The sequence below is a fragment of the Hydractinia symbiolongicarpus genome, chromosome 7 (assembly GCF_029227915.1).
Source record: "Hydractinia symbiolongicarpus strain clone_291-10 chromosome 7, HSymV2.1, whole genome shotgun sequence".
Taxonomy (NCBI): Eukaryota; Metazoa; Cnidaria; class Hydrozoa; order Anthoathecata; family Hydractiniidae; genus Hydractinia; species Hydractinia symbiolongicarpus.
Genome location: NC_079881.1, coordinates 5,001,494 through 5,008,597, shown reverse-complemented (window position 1 = coordinate 5,008,597; position 7,104 = coordinate 5,001,494). Strand labels below are relative to the sequence as shown.

The window sequence follows — 7,104 nt, the reverse complement described above, 5'->3', positions numbered from 1 at the left end:
ACAGCATTTTTACAACTAGTGAAGCCATTGCAATGCACAAGTTTGAGGACTAATAACTGGAAAACAGGTGAAAGTAACTGACGTCATCCCTACGTGGGTAACTAGGGATCGCTTGGGACCAAAATATCCTAATTTCTTAAAGCTTGGTCAACCTACTCATTTCTGAACAGATAGGTTAATGACGTCATCAAAAATATAAATGCCGGTATCTGTGCAACCGTTCGTATTCTATACAATTTCTTGATTGCCATTGCATTGCATTTTCTGATTGGCATTGCAAAGGGTAAGGGATGTACACCTTACCTGGATATTATTACCAAATAAAAGGCTGGTATATATAGGTTACAAGCCAGCAAACTTATTAATACCAATAGCATATACATATCTTTTCTGTATTTTTGCTACAGAATCGCGACTTATAGGTGGAAAAAGAACTTCGACATATGGCACTCTTTTTGAATAGCCTTGATATGACTCGACAAGATATTGATTATTTTTGCTCCTGGCTCACAGGAGTCCATTCGATGTGTATGTACATGCACTTTACTTGCTAAATTGTTCCCGTGATTTTACCCTTTTGGATATGACATAGCAGCTGGGTAAAAACAGTGTTTAACAAATTAGGAGCTTTCTTAAACTACGCCGCAATGCGTTTGTCTTGGCAACTCCCTTGTTGAGAATTTTATTTACTTATTTACTTAATTTTCAAGAATAACGTAAAAAATAGTTTATTTAGTAAAATTTTTAAACGATTCTAATTTTAACAGCTTGAATTTTAATGTTAATGTTTTAATTTTTCATTGTCTGCAAATCTAGATGTCTAGCAACAAGCTTCTTTACTTGCACAAAAGAACATTGAGAGATGGTTGCAACTCAGAATATATACCTAGGTCCAATAACTTAACAATTACAGACTTTCATACAGCGCAGTCTGGGCACTAGTAAAGCGCCTGTAGGGACAAATTTTTTCATAATGGTAGCGCAACTAGAAGAAAACAACACATTAACGGAAAATTTAACTTGTATCTTTACCCATATGGAGGTATAAAATAACTTTTATACCTCCATGCTATAACACTAAAATCAAAGAAAAGTATTTTTAATGGTTTATGGACTGTATTCTACCAAAAACTAAAAAATTCAAGTATTGTGAGTCATATGACGATTTAAATAGGAAAAGTAAAAAAGAAAGTCCGAATAAGTTCATTTTATTTAAATCACGTAAGCCAGATCATAAATAAAACAAGAATTTTTCAGTTTCTAATACTTCGACTATAGTTCAAGTCATCATCACAGAATAAAATAGCTGCTACCCAACAAAACTATCAAGTGAGTTTTCCATAATCAAGAAGTTCGCATCATTGAATGGTTTTCCAAAACATGTTTCCAATTCCATCATACATAAATTATTGAACAAGTCTAATAACACACCTGTAACCGAGAATGACAAAAAGATTGTTCCTATTTGTTTCAGAATACCTTACTGTGGAGAAAACGGTGTTTCCTAAATAAAATCATGTATTCGTAAAGTCCGTCGGAACCTGGTAAATGATAAATTCGTTCATTTTAAAATTATGTACGACACGACGAAATTGGAATTTTTTACAAACACGAAGGATGTTACACCTCTGCTGTCTAAATTAAATCTTGTTTACCAGTTCTCCTGTGCTGGATCTAACACACAATACATTGGCAAAACTGAACGTACATTGTATGAAAGAGCCTTAGAACATGCATAGAGTGATAAAAATAGTGCGGTACGTAAACACATTAATACATGCAATGGCGTTGCTCACATAATTAGCATTAACAACTTGCTTGATGACGTTATGTCAAAGGACAATGAAGTCCGTTTATCCCACATAAATTGTGTCCAATAACACGTTAAAGGTATAGATTGCAGCTATAATTGGAACATTTTGTTAATAAAAGAAGCACTGTATATCAATCAATTGAAACCTGCATTGAACCATGGTTTAATCGCCTCTAAAGCCCTATCACTATTACAAAATTCAAGGTTATTAATGACTAAAAACTGTTGATTCCGTCGTATAAGTTAGCCTAGCTAATAAAAGTCAAGCGTCCGTCGTATTAAACCAGAAAGAAATGTTATTGTGGCACCACATTGCTAATTTTTATTGTTATCTTTAAAAATTATTGTCCCAAATAGTTACAACCACTATATTTCAAAAGTAGGCAAGTGGAGTTAGCTAGCTAACTAGGTAGCTGACAAAAGGTAGGTGTAGTTTAAACCAGTTAGCTTTAGTTAGTTTGGCCAGTGCACAAGGACAGGGAAAACATCACTGTAACTACTTTTGTTATATTATCATTATGTTAGCTGTTAATTACATCTATCTTAATTCTAAATTTACAAAAAAAAATCTAATCCACAAAAATTTTTACTGCAAAGTTTTTCATTTTTTGTCCACAATAAAGTTTTCGTTATTTGACCATACTGATTTTTACTAAATCTTCAGCATGAGAAAAAATATTTTATGCAAAAATCTTCATCAACATTTGACATATGTAATCTTCTAGTTAATAATGTATAAATACCGAGAAGCGATTTTCGTAAAACATACACGAGTCCAGTATATGCAAAATCATATATATCAGACATATAAAAAATTTATTTTAGCAAAAAAATCTAAAATTGCCAGATTAGCCAAAATTTAATATTGTCTATATAAATTGGTTAGGAATCTAGCATTAAAAGGGGGATGGTAGGTCAAACTTTTCTGGTAGAGACGGGATAAGGTTGTAAATAAATAAAAATGTTATCTTTATACTTTTCACCAGAATTTATTTCAGCGAATAACTTGTAAGCACATGCAAATACATGACTGATTCTTAAAATTTGTGGTGAATTAGTAAACTAAAGAAAAAAAAACCAAAAAAATCATGAAAACTTCTTTCTGTTAAAAATACTTCTTTTAAAGATTACCTGCATCCACAAAAAACTTTTCCTCATGAAAAAAAAGAAAGCCAGAAAAAGTTAAATTAAAAAACTAAAAAACTTAAAATTTAAATTTTAAACCCAATGGGTTGACGATAAATCTGTAGATCATTTCCTTATGCATTATCTAAAAATATATCTTTTTTTCACGTCTTCGTCTGCATCGAAACACCAAAATTATAGTAGCTAGCTATAAGGATGTTTGAATGTTTTTACTAATTCGCTTTTCATCCAATGACTTTCCATTCAATCACAATTTTTTTAAAGTTATTTTACGAGATGCTAAACCATACAGTTATGTAGTCGGTGAAGTTAAATATTCGCTTTTAGATAATCACGTAATTAGGACAGTATAAGCTACATATGCAGTTGTGTCATTTTTAATAACCTTTTGTCCAAATTTGACAATGGTCTTTGATGATTATTCAAATATCTTGATTCTTTTGGTTTGATATTGGATTATCCATTTCTTCAACTTTTGCTACAATTAGCTATAGCTCTAATTCATGTTGGATTGTCCTTGTTTTCAGGTAGCCAAGCCAAGCATACATTTTACATTGGTGGTTTTAGCCATCTAGCTATACTTAATTATACCATCAAGGCTGATTAAAAGAAGAAGATGTGTCATGTTTTTTTTAACAAGTACTTCAGTCTATGCTCACTGTCTCTGCAGCCACATAGCTAAAAATACCCATTTTGCCATCATCCAACTTTAAACTTTGTAAAAGTTAAAACTGTAAGTTGTTCTTACTTGAAACGTCTTAATAAAGTTATTATACCACAGAGAGGACTAGCAGCATCACACTAATACGTTATTTAATAGTTAAACGTTAGTATAAAATGCAAATAATTAGGAAAGAAACAACAGAACGCTACACATTTCTGCCTTTTTCCGTATGACACAAATAATTCTTTGTGAGAAAGTGACCAAGAAAATTGACTGGGCTATCGAGTCACACAAAAACAGGTTGAAATTTATCCCTACAAGCGCTTTACTCGTGCCCAGACTGCGCTGTATGAAAGTCGGTAATGGATGAAAATAACCAACGTACTTTCTAACGTAGGTTTCTGGAGATAACTTGGCATCAAAATTGGTCAAATTTCCGAAATCCTAACCACTCGACGTGTTTCAGGGTGGAAGGAATGGTGACGTCATTAAATTATCCTTGTAACCCCTCAAAGGTATATTTTTGTTCAGAGCATCACACTCTACGCAATGGCAGCAAAGGTTACCCAAATAGTAATCAATATAGAAAGTGTTGCGGAGCGTGGGACTGAGTCGCCCAGGTTTGCAAGCGAAAAATTTTAAACGCCATTTTCGGTTGAATTGTATAATGAATCATAAAAGTTCCCACGTGCTCCATGGCAGTCGATCAAACGGTTTCAGTTTCGCCTTGATGAAACATTTGCTAGGGTTTCTGCATTGACAGTACCGCAGTGTGTTTCGAACGTAATATTGCATGGGCTAGTGACATTTTTTATTTAAAACGGAACAAGAACGGTGTCCAACGAAAATAATTCTTTATCGGGAAACTATTTCCAGGTTTTTAGAAATTAAACGATCACCTTCATTTTTTGGAAACGATTATATACATGTTTGTTTTTACCTTAGGTTCAGAAAGACCAAATTTTTAGAAATCTTCAACATTAAGAAACTTAATGTACAATAGAAAATATATATGTCAAAACCATAGTCCAAACGCTTGAGGCTCAACTTATCAAATTTTAAGAAACTCCATCCAGGCTCAACCAAATGCTTAGGTTTCTTTTAAAAAAATATGTAGATAACTAGCTATGGCAAGAAATATCTCACTGAAGGTCTGCTAGCTACCTAGTATGTGGAACTAGCACTAGCTAGCTAGCTAATACATATGCTTTCTTTACATAGCTAGCTAGCTAGCTAGCTACGCTGGATAAAGTTTCCATATATAACGAAAAAAAGCAAGCACTAAATGTTAATAACTTAAGATAAAGTATATCTAATGAGAATTAAATAAGTATATTACTACCTGAGATTGATAGATATAAAAGGTAAACTTTTCCAGTAAAATTCTCGTGGGTAGTGGCTAGATGCAGCGCGACTCAGAACCGAGTTAAAAAAGCGAGTCCACGATTCACTGAATGCGAGTTGGATGTAAACAATAATTTTACGCGGAAAAGTTGTTTTATATATTCAAAGTGTTGATGCTGTAGATACACCACGTGGGTGATCATTCAATTACGATTTATAGTTGTTTGTACGAAATTAATTTGTTTTGTACTGTTTTACTGATAAGTTTATTATTTTTTATTTATTGAAATTTGGTTCAAAATATTTATTTTATCGAAAAGGAAAAAGTTTAAGATAAATTTGGTAGGTAACTACAACATTTTTTTTCTTTTCGAAATAGTGAATAGATTATTCTTCGGATTATTCCTAACATTGTTGAGAATATTTTTCACTGATTATTGTTTCTTTCTTCTCCTAGTTTACCTGTGATATGGAATCTATTAGGGAAGAAAAGTCGATTGATAATATTAAAAACGAGCTCCCAAACAAGAAAGAAGAAGCTACAGGTATATTTTTACTATTATGCATAATTGATTAGCTAAGTAGAAAAGGAAACGAAAAACTTAGACATTATTAAGTGATTTCTTTTAGATTTTGAAACATTTAAGTCATATGAAGAGTTTAGAGCGGAACTAGGGAAGTATGAGTATGAACATCGTTCAAAGTTTTACGTTTTACGACTTAACATATCTTGTGAAGGACGAGGAGCTGTTGAGATCATACACCACTGAAATTACAGCATTATTGAATTCCGCAAAAACAACTCTTTTCGCCTAATTTGAAAAGGAGAGCCAGTGCATTTATCTCCAGACCATCAATTGCTCCGAAAAAGTTTAAAAAGTCATTTTCGATAAACAAAAAACACCCATACTCACATAGAGTTGGTCAGAGGGCCGAGATGATGCGTCAACTTTACAGGGCAAAAATTTTCATCACAGATATGAATACTGTCGGTGTAAAGACAACGGTTGTATGTGATTTTCAAGATAGAGCGGTTCATGATGAACAGGTGACCGCTGGTTCTACTGATCATGATCTTGTAGAAACGTATTTCGTTCCGTCAAACAGAAATCGAAGAGAAAGATGCAGGATGTCAGCAAGAATGTCAGAAGAAATCAAGAATGATATTTTAAATGGTCATAGACTGCGAGATGATGCAATCAATTTATGCCAGAAAATATTGAAGTTGCAGTTCCCTTTAGTGAACGGGTTCGAAGAAACCGATTCTGGTGAAAAGGGATAGTTCAGTCATCACAAAGAAAATTTTGCACAGATACTCTTTCATGCAGATCACTGGACTGCTGTGTTTTCCTTGGATGATAAAGAGGTGAGCAAATTTTATGCTTAGAACCAGCTTGCTACTACTGTTTTGTTTGGTCTAACGTTCTCAACTATTATGAAAAAAAAATAGAATGAAAAACAATCACTTCCCCAGAAGGATTGCAGACGTTTCTTTATTCTTCTTAATTTAGATATATTATTGCGACTCACTTGCTGGAAGAATTGCTGAAGCGGTATGGAAGCAGATAGCCGATATCGCATTCACTTCAGAAAGCACCTTATCTGTTAACATTTCTCCTGTCCATCAACAAAAAAACTCTATTGATTGTGGAGTTTTTGCCGTAGCTTTTCTTGTCGATGCATTGTTTGGCGTTACTCCTGTAGGTCAAAAATTCGACATTGCAAAAATGAGAAAACATCTTCTTTCATGCTTGGTTGAAGAAAAGTTTTCGCCGTTTCCTCGCACAGAAAAAAGGTGCAAGACCAACAGAGCGTTGGTCAGTTACCAGGATGTTTTTTGTGTTTGTCGTCGACCATTTTTCACTAGAGACGCCGAAGCTGACAGCAAGATGTTCATGGCTGTTTGCAGTAAATGCGAGGAATGGTATCACAGAAAGTGTGTGTCCATTCCTTTAGAAGTATTTAAAAACGATGACGAGGCTGTTAAATGGAAGTGTGGAAAGTGTTAATGTTCATTCAAAACAGTGTATTTCTCTTTCTTATCATTATGATTTTACTAAGCGTTTTTTATATATTGTTTTTTTATTTACATTTTACATACTTTTTTTAAAAAAAAAAAGATAAAATGATGATTTAA

The 7,104-nt window shown here is 33.3% G+C and overlaps 1 long non-coding RNA gene across 1 annotated transcript; it reads left to right on the top strand.

Moving 5' to 3' along the window:
- The first annotated feature begins 6,085 nt into the window (after window positions 1-6,085).
- LOC130649278 (uncharacterized) lies at window positions 6,086-7,104 on the top strand. The gene is made up of 2 exons (XR_008983031.1): window positions 6,086-6,333; window positions 6,479-7,104. It is a non-coding gene; the product is annotated as an uncharacterized LOC130649278 (long non-coding RNA).